Here is a 12,857-nt window from a genome sequence, read left to right on the forward strand (position 1 = left end):
GTGCAGATTGTGATCTCGGCAACGAAATCTAGAGAGACAAGGTCTCAGTGCCGAGATCTCAACCTGCACATGCGCCGCCTCAGGCGGCCATTTTCCTGGAGGTAAAAATTAACACAAACCAAACACTGATGACACATTGATAGTAAAAACGGACACACAATCCATACACTGTTGGCACACTGATGGAAAAACAGACACAAGAATGGTACACTGATGACACCGTGATGGTAAAAATTAACACAAACCATACACTGATGACCCAATCATGGTAAAAATGGACACATGAACCATATGCTGATGACACACTGATGGTAAAACGGACAGACGGCCTGTACATTGATGACACGTTGATGGTAAAGATGGACAGATGGACTGTACACTGATGACACACTGATAGTAAATACGGACAAAAGAACAAACACTGATGATACTGGTACAATTTCCATGTACAGTTGTGCTCAAAAGTTTACATACCCCTGCAAAATGTTTGCTTTCTTGGTCTTTTTTCAGAGAATATAATAATAATCTTTATTTTTATATAGCGCTAACATATTCCGCAGCGCTTTACAGTTTTGCACACATTATCATCACTGTCTCGGATGGGGCTCGCAATCTAAATTCCCTATCAGTATGTCTTTGGAATGTGGGAGGAAACCGGAGTGCCCAGAGGAAACCCACGCAAACACGGAGAGAACATACAAACTCTTTGCAGATGTTGTCCTTGGTGGGGTTTGAACCCAGGACTCCAGCGCTGCAAGGCTGCGGTGCTATCCACTGCGCCACCGTGCTGCCCAAATATGAATGATAACACCAAAACTTTTTCTCCACTCATGGTTAGTGGTTGGGTGAATCAATTTATTGTCAAACTACTGTGTTTTCTCTTTTTAAATCATAATGACAACCCAAAACATCCAAATGACCCTGATCAAAAGATTAAATATCCTGGTGATTTTGGCCTGATAAAATACACAGAAGTTGACACAAATGGGTTTGAATAGTGAGTAAAGGTAGCATGCTCACCTGTGACCTGTTTGCTTGTTATCAGTGTGTCTGCTGAATGATTTTCTGGGATCCAGACAGACTCTTGCATCTTTCATCCAGCCACTGAAATTTCTGGATTGTGAGTCATGGGGAAAGCAAAATAATTGTCTATGGATCTACGGGAAAAGGAAGGTAAACTGTATAAAACAGGAAAAGGATACAAAATGATTTCCAAGGAATTGATAATGCCAGTCAGCAGCATTCAAACTATGATTAACAAATGGAGAAACAGGGGCTCTGTAAAAACAAAACCACAGTCAGGTAGACCAACAAAAATGTTGTCCACAACTGCCAGGAAAATTGCTCTGGATGCAAAGAAAAACCCACAAATAACATCAGCTGAAATAGTGGACTCTCTGAAAACTAGCGATGTGGCTGTTTCAAGATATACAATAAGGAGGCACTTGAAGAAAAATGGGCTGCATGGTTGAGTCACCAGAAGAAAGCCATCAATGTGCAAATGCTACAAAATATCTCACCTATAATATGCAAAACAGCACAGAGAGAAGCCTCAAAACTTCTGGAACAAGGTAATTTGGAGAGATGAGACCAAAATTGAACTTTTTGGCAACAACCATAAACGTTACAATTGGAGAGAGGTCAACAAAGCCTATGATGAAAGGAACACCATTCCTATTGTAAAGCACAGATGTAGATCACTGATGTTTTGAGGATGTGTGAGCTAAAAAGGCACAGGAAGCTTGGTCAAAGTTGAAGGAAAGATGAATGCAGCCCATTATCAGCAAATACTGGAGGCAAATTTGCAATCATCAGCCCGGAAGCTGCGCATGGGATGTACTTGGGCATTCCAACATGACAATGATCCAAAACACAGGGCCAAGTCCACCTGTCAATGGCTACAGCGGAACAAAGTAAAGGTTCTGGAGTGGCCATCTCAGTCTCCTGACCTCAATATCATTTAGCCACTCTGGGGAGATCTCAAGTGCGCAGTCCATGCTAGACAGACCAGGAATTTACAGGAACTGGAGGCTATTTATCAAGAAGAGTGGGCAGCTTTACCATCTGAGAAAATAAAAAACCTTATCCACAACTACCACATAAGACTTCAAGCTGTCATTAATGTTAGAGGGGGCAATACACGTTATTAAGAGATGGGGTATGTAAACTTTTGATCAGGGTCATTTGGATGTTTTGGGTTGTCATTATGATTTAAAAAGAGAAAACACAGTAGATTGACAATAAATGGCTTCACCCAACCACTAACCATGAGTGGAGAAAAAAATTGTTTTATCATATTCTCTGTAAAAAAAAATCATATTATCTGAAAAAAGACCAAGAAAGCAAACATTCTGTCGGGGTATGTAAACTTTGGAGCCCAACTGTGCATGCTGAAACACGGACATGTGAATGAGGCCTGGGTTTAGCTCCCACTATGAGTTTTTGACGCTGCACTCCACAGCCTATTAGGGTATGTGCACACGATGCGGATTCTCTGCGGATAAGCAGTTTTTTGAGGTGCAGAAACCCTGCAGATCCGCAATTGATTTACAGTACAATGAAAATCAATGAGAAAAAAAATGCTGTGCACACTTTGCGGAAAATCCGCTGCGGAAACGCTGCGGTTTAAAAGAAGTAGCATGTCACTTCCTTTTTGTGAATCTGCGGCGTTTTTGTACCCATTCCATTATAGAAAACCGCAGGGGTAAAAAACGCAGCAAATCCGCAAGAAAACCACAGCAAAAACGCACAAAAAAACGCTGCGGATCCGCACAAAAAACACAACAAATCTGCAGATGCGTTTTCTGCCAGGAGAGGCAGAGTCCGCACCAGAAATTCCTAAGGCTAATCCGCAACGTGTGCACATAGCCTAACAGTTCCAGCAAAGTGATTGGAAAATATCGAAACCTCATGCCCACTGTGCTGTTTTTACTCTGTGTAAAATAATCTGCGGTATGTGTTTGACATCTGCAATATGTCAATTTCATTGTGGGTATGTTGAGTGTTCTGTGCAGATTTTCCCCGTAGACTTGCATTAAATATGGAAAATCTGCTGATAAAAACAGTGATACATTGACAATTTTACAAGTTTCTCCACCTACCAAGAATGGAGAGATCTGTAATTTTTATCGTATGTACACTTCAACTTTGAAAGACAAAATCTAAAAATAAAAACCAGAAAAGCACATTGTATAATTTTTAAATAATTCAATTTCAGTTTACTGCATGAAATAAGTGTTTGATCACCTACCAACCAGAAAGAATTCTGACTCACACAGGCCTGTTAGTTTTTCTTTAAAGGGACTCTGTCACCTCAATTTGGCTGGATATTAACCCCTTAATCCCATATGACGTACTATCCCGTCGAGGTGACCTGGGACTTAATTTCCATTGATGGAATAGTACGTCATATGCAATCGGCCGCGCTCTCGGGGGAGCGTGGCCGATTGCGGACGGGTGTCAGTTGACTATTGTAGTTGACATCTGGCACTATGTGCCAGGAGCGGTCATGGACTGTTCCCGGCACATTAACCCCTGGCACACTGCGATTAAACATGATCGCAGTGTTCCAGCGGTATAGGGAAGCATCGCGCAGGGAGGGGGCTCCCTGCGTGCTTCCCTGAGACTCTCGGAGCAACGCGATATGATCACGTTGCTCCGAGGTTCTACTACCTTCTTCTCCCTGCAGGCCCCGGATCCAATATGCCCGCGGGGCTACATCCTGGTCTTGCAGGGAGGTGGCTTACCAGCGCCTGCTCAGAACAAGTGCTGGTAAGCCTGCAGCCCTGCATGTAAGATCGCTGATCTGACAAAGTCCTGTGCAAAGTGTCAGATCAGTGATCTGACCCTACAACATGATGCCCCCCAGGGCAATGTTGTAAAGTAAATAAAAAATATTCAAATGTTTAAAAAAAAAAATTCCTAAATAAAGAAAAAATACATATATATATATATATATATATATATATATATATATTGTTCCCCTAAATACATTTCTTTATCTAAATAATAAAAAAATAATAAAAGTACACATATTTAGTATCGCCGCAGCGGTAACGACTCCACATATAGAACTGTCCCGCTAATTAACCGCTTCAATGAACGCGGTAAAAAAAAAAAATGAGGCAAAAAAACGCTTTATTATCACACCGCCGAACAAACAGTGGAATAACAGGCGATCAAAAACATAGATATAAATAAGCATAGTATTGCTGAAAACGTCATCTCGTCCCGCAAAAAACGAGCCACCATATAGCATCATCAGCAAAAAAATTAAAAAGTTATAGTCCTCAGAATAAAGTGATGCAAACATAATTATTTTTTCTATAAAATAGTTTTTATCGTATAAAAGCGCCAAAACATTAAGAAATGATATAAATGAGGTATCGCTGTAATCGCACTGACCCGAACAATTAAACTGCTCTATCCATTTTACCAAACGCGGAACAGTATAAATGCCCCCCCAAAAAGAAATTCATGATTAGCTGGTTTTTGGTCATTCTGCCTCACAAAAATAATAAAATAAAAAGCAATCAAAAAATGTCACGTGCCCAAACATGTTACCAATAAAAACGTCAACTTGTCCCGCAAAAAAAATAAGACCTCACATGACTCTGTAGACCAAAATATGGAAAAATTATAGCTCTCAAAATGTGGAGATGCAAAAAGTAAAACTATTTTTTTTGTAATAAAAAGCATGTTTTAGTCTGTGACGGCTGTCAATCATAAAAATCCGCAAAAAAACGCTATAAAAGCAAATCAAACCCCCCTTCATCACCCCCTTAGCTAGGGAAAAATTAAATTAAAAAAATGCATTTTATTTCCATTTTCCTATCAGGGTTAGGGTTAGGGCTAGGGGTAGAGCTAGGGATAGGGGTAGGGTTAGGGTTGGGGCTAGAGTTTCAGTTAGAATTTGGGTGTTTCCACTGTTTAGGCACATCAGGGGCTCTCCAAACTCAACATGGCTTCCGATCTAAATTCCAGCCAATTCTGCGGTGAAAAAGTAAAATAGTGCTCCTTCCCTTCCGAGCTCTCCCGTGCACCCAAACAGGGGTTTACCCCAGCATATGGTGTATCAGCGTACTCAGGACAAATTGGACAACAACTTTTGGAGTCCAATTTCTCTTGTTACCCTTGGGATATTAAAAATTTGGGGGTCTATAAAACCATTTTTGTGGGGAAAAAAATGATTTTTTTAAATTTCACAGCTCTGCGTTATAAACTGTAGTGAAACACTTGGGGGTTAAAAGTTCTCACAGCACATCTAGATACGTTCCTTGGTTTCCAATATGGGGTCACTTGTGGGGGGTTTCAATGTTTAGGCACATCAGTGGCTCTCCAAACGCAACGTGGCATCCCATCTCAATTCCAGTCAATTTTGCATTGAAAAGTCAAATGGCGCTCCTTCCCTTCCGAGCTCTACCATGCGCCCAAACAGTGGTTTACCCCCACATATGGGGTATCGGTGTACTCAGGACAAATGGTACAACTTTTGGGATCCATTTTCTCCTGTTACCCTTGGTAAAATAAATCAAATTGGAGCTGAAATAAATTTTGTGTGAAAAAAAGTTAAATGTTCATTTTTATTTAAACATTCCAAAAATTCCTGTGAAGCACCTGAAGGGTTAATAAACTTCTTGAATATGGTTTTGAGCACCATGAGGGGTGCAGTTTTTAGAATGGTGTCACACTTAGTTATTTTCTATCACATGGACCGCTCAAAATGACTTCAAATGAGATGTGGTCCCTAAAAAAAATGGTGTTGTAAAAATGAGAAATTGCCCCGAAACCTGAAAGATCTGGAGAAGAGGGACAAAATCTCTGCTGCAGTGTGTGCAAACTTGGTCAAGAACTACAGGAAACGTCTGACCTCCGTAATTGCAAGCAAAGGTTTTTGTACCAAATATTAAGTTCTGTATATTCTATAGTACCAAATACTTATTTCATGTAATAAAATGCAAATGAATTGTGTAAAATCATATAATGTGATTTTTCTGTGATTTTTTTTATTCTGTCCCTCACAGTTGAAGTGTACATACGATAAAAATTACAGATCTCGCCATTCTTTGTAGGTGAGAAAACTTGCAAAATCATCAGTCTATCAAATACTTATTTTCCCCACTGTATGTGGTTTTAGTGCATTTCCACACTAAAAATGAATCTAATAATCTGTACATAACTATATAACTAAAGTTTGTTCAAAGCCAAATATCAAGAGGTATTAAAAATAAAGCAGCTTTATTTAAAACATGGCAGAGACGAAAAGGTAGCATCAAAAACACTATAAAAATCCATGCAAAGAATGGACTTAAAAAACAGGTGTCCCAATAGGTACAGAATAATAGGTGCATAAATGGTGCGGAAAATCTGCAACATCAAATACTCACCAAATGCTCATCGTGGGAACGTGGCCAAACAAGCTTTTACTTCAGTATCCATCACATTACCATGGATAGGTTTTTATCCTCTGGAAATAGACAATGAATCTTTCCACTGTATGAAAGCAAGAATGGATCCTGCAAACCATAAGAAATTAATACAGATCATAACATGCTGGAAATTATATAACTTTTTGATATACAAATGAAAATTATATATTTCAATTGTATCAAATAAGTATATTTCATTTAGGTGAAACAGAAATAATCGGATTGATCTGAAATTCTCAGAATGTTCCTGTCTGCTTAGATAACTCTGTGTGTAGCTTCTTCCAGGCGTCTTGTAATTGACCCATGCGCCTCGTTACTTCCAATTCTTCCCTTCACACTGAAGATCTTGCTGTGCGCCTCTAAATGCTATAATTGTTTTTTACATTAGGAACAGTCCAACCACTTGTTACGTTTTTTCTTCACCTGAAATTAATAATTTAAATTTTAATCTGTAATTACTAATTCAGGCCCAGAAAAAAAATACAACATGTAAGTTCATATTGATAAAAACAACAGTAGCTGACAGTATCCAGCTGACTGAATATAATGAACCCATAGGGGAATCTGAGTCTAAGTTAGGAGCAAAATAGCAATGACATAATGTATGAGACATGAAGAAAATTAGATTGTGTTTGCTCTTCGAATGCAGCATTGAGATGTTTGGCGTGTGCGCACTAGGTGGCAAAATAAATTGCCTTTCCATTTCTAATTTGAAATATGTGTAATAGCCTTTCACTGTTAGAAAAGCAAAACACTGTACTAAAACTCCGGTGAACATAAAGACATTGGAAAAGATAACAAGGCAGAGGCGTAGCTAGAGCTTTTGCCGCCCGGGGCTGTTCCCGAGTTTGGCGCCCCCCCTTCCTGCAGGAATAAGACCTCAGATGTAGAACTTTAATTGTTTCGCCGGTGAATGTTACCATCACATGATCGGGACTGCAAAAAAAAAAACAAGTTCTGCTTACCTGACCGCGCTCCTGCTCTCTCCACGCAGCTGAAACGTGCACTCGCCGGCGACTGACAATGATGTCAGATGCCGGCAACATGCACACTGGGACTGACGTCAGCTGCCAGCCTCAGATTGGCTGGCGGCTGTTAACTATTGACGTGCGGGCGCGGGCCCGCACGTCAATAGCGTTGAATAGCTGCAGCGCCGGCCGCGGCCCGGTGACCCACCCCCAGGGCTGGCTCCAAGTTTTTGAGGGCCCCGGGCAAAAGAGTCTCAGTGGGTCCCCCCTTTAACACATAACACGATTCATGATGCCCAGATACGGCAGAGAAATCTAGGTATAGTACAATGCAAGATTTCACTTCTAACATGAGTGACAGCTATTGTAAATTCTACAGTGTACAGTTAGGTCCATATATATTTGGACAGAGACAACATTTTTCTAATTTTGGTTATAGACATTACCACAATGAATTTTAAACAAAACAATTCAGATGCAGTTGAAGTTCAGACTTTCAGCTTTCATTTGAGGGTATCCACATTAAAATTGGATGAAGGGTTTAGGAGTTTCAGCTCCTTAGCATGCGCCATCCTGTTTTTAAAGGGACCAAATGTAATTGGACAATTGACTCCAAGGCTATTTTATGGATAGGTGTGGGCAATCCCTTCATTATGTCATTCTCAATTAAGCAGATAAAAGGCCTGGAGTTGATTTGAGGTGTGGTGCTTGCATTTGGAAGGTTTTGCTGTGAAGTAAACATGCGGTCAAAGGAGCTCTCCATGCAGGCGAAACAAGCCATCCTTAAGCTGCAAAAACAGAAAACACCCATCCGAGAAATTGCTACATTATTAAGAGTGGCAAAATCTACAGTTTGGTACATCCTGAGAAAGAAAGAAAGCCCTGGTGAACTCATCAATGCAAAAAGACCTGGGCGCCCACGGAAGACAACAATGGTGGACGATCGCAGAATAATCTCCATGGTGAAGAGAAACCCCTTCACAACAGCCAACCACGTGAACAACACTCTCCAGGAGGTAGGCATATCAATATCCAAATCTACCATAAAGAGAAGACTGCATGAAAGTAAATGCAGAGGGTTCACTGCACGGTGCAAGCCACTCATAAGCATCAAGAATAAAAAGGCTAGACTGGACTTTGCTAAAAAACATCTAAAAAAGCCACACAGTTCGGGAAGAACATTATTTGGACAGATTAAACCAAGATCAACCTCTACCAGAATGACGAAGGATTGAGATCCGAAACGCGCGTCGGGGTGCGCCTTCCTGGGACCTGGCAGACCTATTGAGTACAGGTAGATTAAATATAACACACATTCCCCCTTTATTTATACCATATTGATTATATTGGCACCTGTCTTTCACCGTGGTATTCTGGCTGGAATAGAGGCTGGACAGTGGCAATCTCCTTCTGTCCTATACAATTGTACACAGTGTTTGTTCTCTATATATTGCAGTCGCATTGCACCTCTACAGCCCCTGCACTATACTGCACACTGCACTTTCTTTGCACTATCCACTTTGTGGCATAATATGAAGTGCCATATGAGTTAATATATATTTTTTATATATATACGTTTCCTCCCCGTTTTTTAGCACTTTACATTGCGGTTTTGCACGCACATTTTGGCATTTGTGAGTTTATAATATATACTCTTTTATATATAGTTCCCCCTTTTTTTAGCACTTTACATTGCAGTTTTGCACGCACATTTTGGCATTTGTGATCAAGGAATTTTTTTGCTACAATTGCACACATTTTTTAGAACATCTGTGATAGGTATATGTAAATTTTTTTGGCCATATGATCTTAGGTATTTATAAATATTTAGGGGGTATATGTACCTGTTAAATCTATATTTATTATATATATATCATTTTTCTATGGGTCTGCCTATACCATTTTCATTGTTTTTAAATAATCTTTTATTGTCCCCTTGTGCGCACATTTTTATACAAATTTTGTAAAAATTGCCAATTATATATAATAAAGATATTTTCATATTGTATCTCTGCCTGTTGGTTCTCTCTTGGATTTTTCCATGTTGGGTGTGGTTGTTTTCGTCCAGAATGATGGAAAGAGAAAAGTGTGGAGAAGGCGTGGTACAGCTCATGATCCAAAGCATAACACATCATCTTTAAAACACGGCGGAGGCAGTGTGATGGCTTGGGCATGCGTGGCTGCCAGTGGCACTGGGTCACTAGTGTTTATTGATGATGTGACACAGGACAGAAGCAGCCGAATTAATTCTAAGGTATTCAGAGCCATACTATGTGCTCAGATCCAGCCAAATGCAGCCAAACTGATTGGTCGTCGTTTCATACTACAGATGGAAAATGGCCCAAAACATAAAGCCAAAGCAACCCAGGAGTTTATTAAAGAAAAGAAGTGGGATATTCTTGAATGGCCAAGTCAGTCACCTGATCTCAACCCAATTGAGCATGCATTTCACTTGTTAAAAACTAAACTTCAGACAGAAATGCCCACAAACAAACAGCAACTGAAAACCACCACAGTGAAGGCCTGGCAGAGCATCAAAAAGGAGGAAACACAGTGTCTGGTGATGTCCATGAGTTTAAGACTTGAGGCAGTCATTGCCAACAAAGGGTTTTCAACCAAGTACTAAAAATGAACATTTTATTTAAAATTATTGAATCTGTCCAATTACTTTTGGTCCCTTTAAAAACAGGGTGGCACATGTTAAGGAGCTGAAACGCCTAAACCCTTCATCCAATTTTAATGTGGATACCCTCAAATGAAAGCTGAAAGTCTGAACTTCAACTGCATCTGAATTGTTTTGTTTAAAATTCATTGTGGTAATGTCTATAAATAAAATTAGAAAAATGTTGTCTCTGTCCAAATATATATGGACCTAACTGTATATATACAGGACAGGAGGAGTGGTACTGTGCAGTGTATATATACAGGATAGGAGGAGTGGTACTGTGCGGTGTATATATACAGGGGAGTGATGGTACTGTGCAGTGTATATATACAGGACAGGAGGAGTGGTACTGTGCAGTGTATATGTACAGGAGAAGTGGTACTGTGCAGTGTATATATACAGGATAGGAGGAGAGGTACAGTGCAGTGTATATATACAGGAGGAGAGGTACTGTGCAGTGTATATATACAGGATAGGAGGAGAGGTACTGTGCAGTGTATATATACAGGACAGGAGGAGAGGTACTGTGCAGTGTATATATACAGGGGAGTGATGGTACTGTGCAGTGTATATATACAGGATAGGAGGAGAGGTACTGTGCAGTGTATATATACAGGGGAGTGATGGTACTGTGCAGTGTATATATACAGGATAGGAGGAGAGGTACTGTGCAGTGTATATATACAGGAGGAGAGGTACTGTGCAGTGTATATATACAGGATAGGAGGAGAGGTACTGTGCAGTGTATATATACAGGGGAGTGATGGTACTGTGCAGTGTATATATACAGGATAGGAGGAGAGGTACTGTGCAGTGTATATATACAGGGGAGTGATGGTACTGTGCAGTGTATATATACAGGGCAGTGGTACTGTGCAGTGTATATATACAGGGCAGTGGTACTGTGCAGTGTATATATACAGGGGAGTGATGGTACTGTGCAGTGTATATATACAGGGGAGTGATGGTACTGTGCAGTGTATATATACAGGGGAGTGATGGTACTGTGCAGTGTATATATACAGGATAGGAGGAGAGGTACAGTGCAGTATATATATACAGGGCAGTGGTACTGTGCAGTGTGTATATACAGGGCAGTGGTACTGTGCAGTGTATATATACAGGGCAGTGGTACTGTGCAGTGTATATATACAGGGGAGTGATGGTACTGTGCAGTGTATATATACAGGGGAGTGATGGTACTGTGCAGTGTATATATACAGGGGAGTGATGGTACTGTGCAGTGTATATATACAGGGCAGTGGTACTGTGCAGTGTATATATACAGGAGGAGTGGTACTGTGCAGTGTATATATACAGGGAAGTGATGGTACTGTGCAGTGTATATATACAGGATAGGAGGAGAGGTACTGTGCAGTGTATATACAGTATACAGGGGAGTGATGGTACTGTGCAGTGTATATATACAGGGCAGTGGTACAGTGCAGTGTATATATACAGGGCAGTGGTACTGTGCAGTGTATATATACAGGGCAGTGGTACTGTGCAGTGTATATATACAGGAGGAGTGGTACTGTGCAGTGTATATATACAGTGGAGAGGTACTGTGCAGTGTATATATACAGGGGAGTGATGGTACTGTGCAGTGTATATATACAGGAGAGTGATGGTACTGTGCAGTGTATATATACAGGGCAGTGGTACTGTGCAGTGTATATATACAGGGCAGTGGTACTGTGCAGTGTATATATACAGGGCAGTGGTACTGTGCAGTGTATATATACAGGAGGAGTGGTATTGTGCAGTGTATATATACAGGGGAGAGGTACTGTGCGGTGTATATATACAGGGGAGAGGTACTGTGCAGTGTATATATACAGGTCAGTGGTACTGTGCAGTGTATATATACAGGGCAGTGGTACTGTGCAGTGTATATATACAGGGCAGTGGTACTGTGCAGTGTATATATGCAGGGCAGTGGTACTGTGCAGTGTATATATACAGGAGGAGTGGTACTGTGCAGTGTATATATACAGGGCAGTGGTACTGTGCAGTGTATATATACAGGGGAGTGATGGTACTGTGCAGTGTATATATACAGGGGAGTGATGATACTGTGCAGTGTATATATTTCAGCATCCGCCCAGGCCCCCAGCACCTGTCCTGTATATATATTATATATACTGTCATACAGGCTGTACAGATACAGTATATACATATACAGGACAGGTGCTGGGGGCCTGGGCGGCTGCTGAAGTATATAATGTACAGTATATCAGCTGTGGCCGCCCCAGGTCACCCAGACTGTCAGAATACAAAGATACATCGCACTCACTCAGGGCGGCAAGGCTTGCCAAGGAGCTCCTCCGGAATCTGCCTGTCCTGATAAGTTCAGCAGCCAGCGAGGGGCGGGCGGGAGAGCAGAGCAGGAGAACTCTCCGCCCACAAACAATGTCACGCTGGCTGCGTTCTTATCCCTGATGTGCCTGCACTGCCTGGCCCTGCACTGACTGAAAAGATGCTTGTGCCAGCACGGCTAGATGCCCGCCCCCCGCATTGTGCCGCCCGGGGCGGCCGGCCCCCCCGCACCCCTCTTCCTACGCCACTGTAACAAGGGAAATCTTAAAGAAAGAAAAGCAACACTGTATACCAATAAACACATGTAGCTGAGATAAATATTACAGTTAAATGACTGGTGCCGCAGTATGTGGGTACCACGTTAACCCTCTGCTTCACATTTAAAGGTCTATTCCCATCAGAGAGGTAGATGGAATTTTAAAAGGGTATATAATCACCTTTTGACCAGTTTGGTCCAATAAAAGCAGAATCCCCATT

Source organism: Ranitomeya imitator, chromosome 9 (assembly GCF_032444005.1).
Source record: "Ranitomeya imitator isolate aRanImi1 chromosome 9, aRanImi1.pri, whole genome shotgun sequence".
In the NCBI taxonomy this organism is placed as follows: Eukaryota; Metazoa; Chordata; class Amphibia; order Anura; family Dendrobatidae; genus Ranitomeya; species Ranitomeya imitator.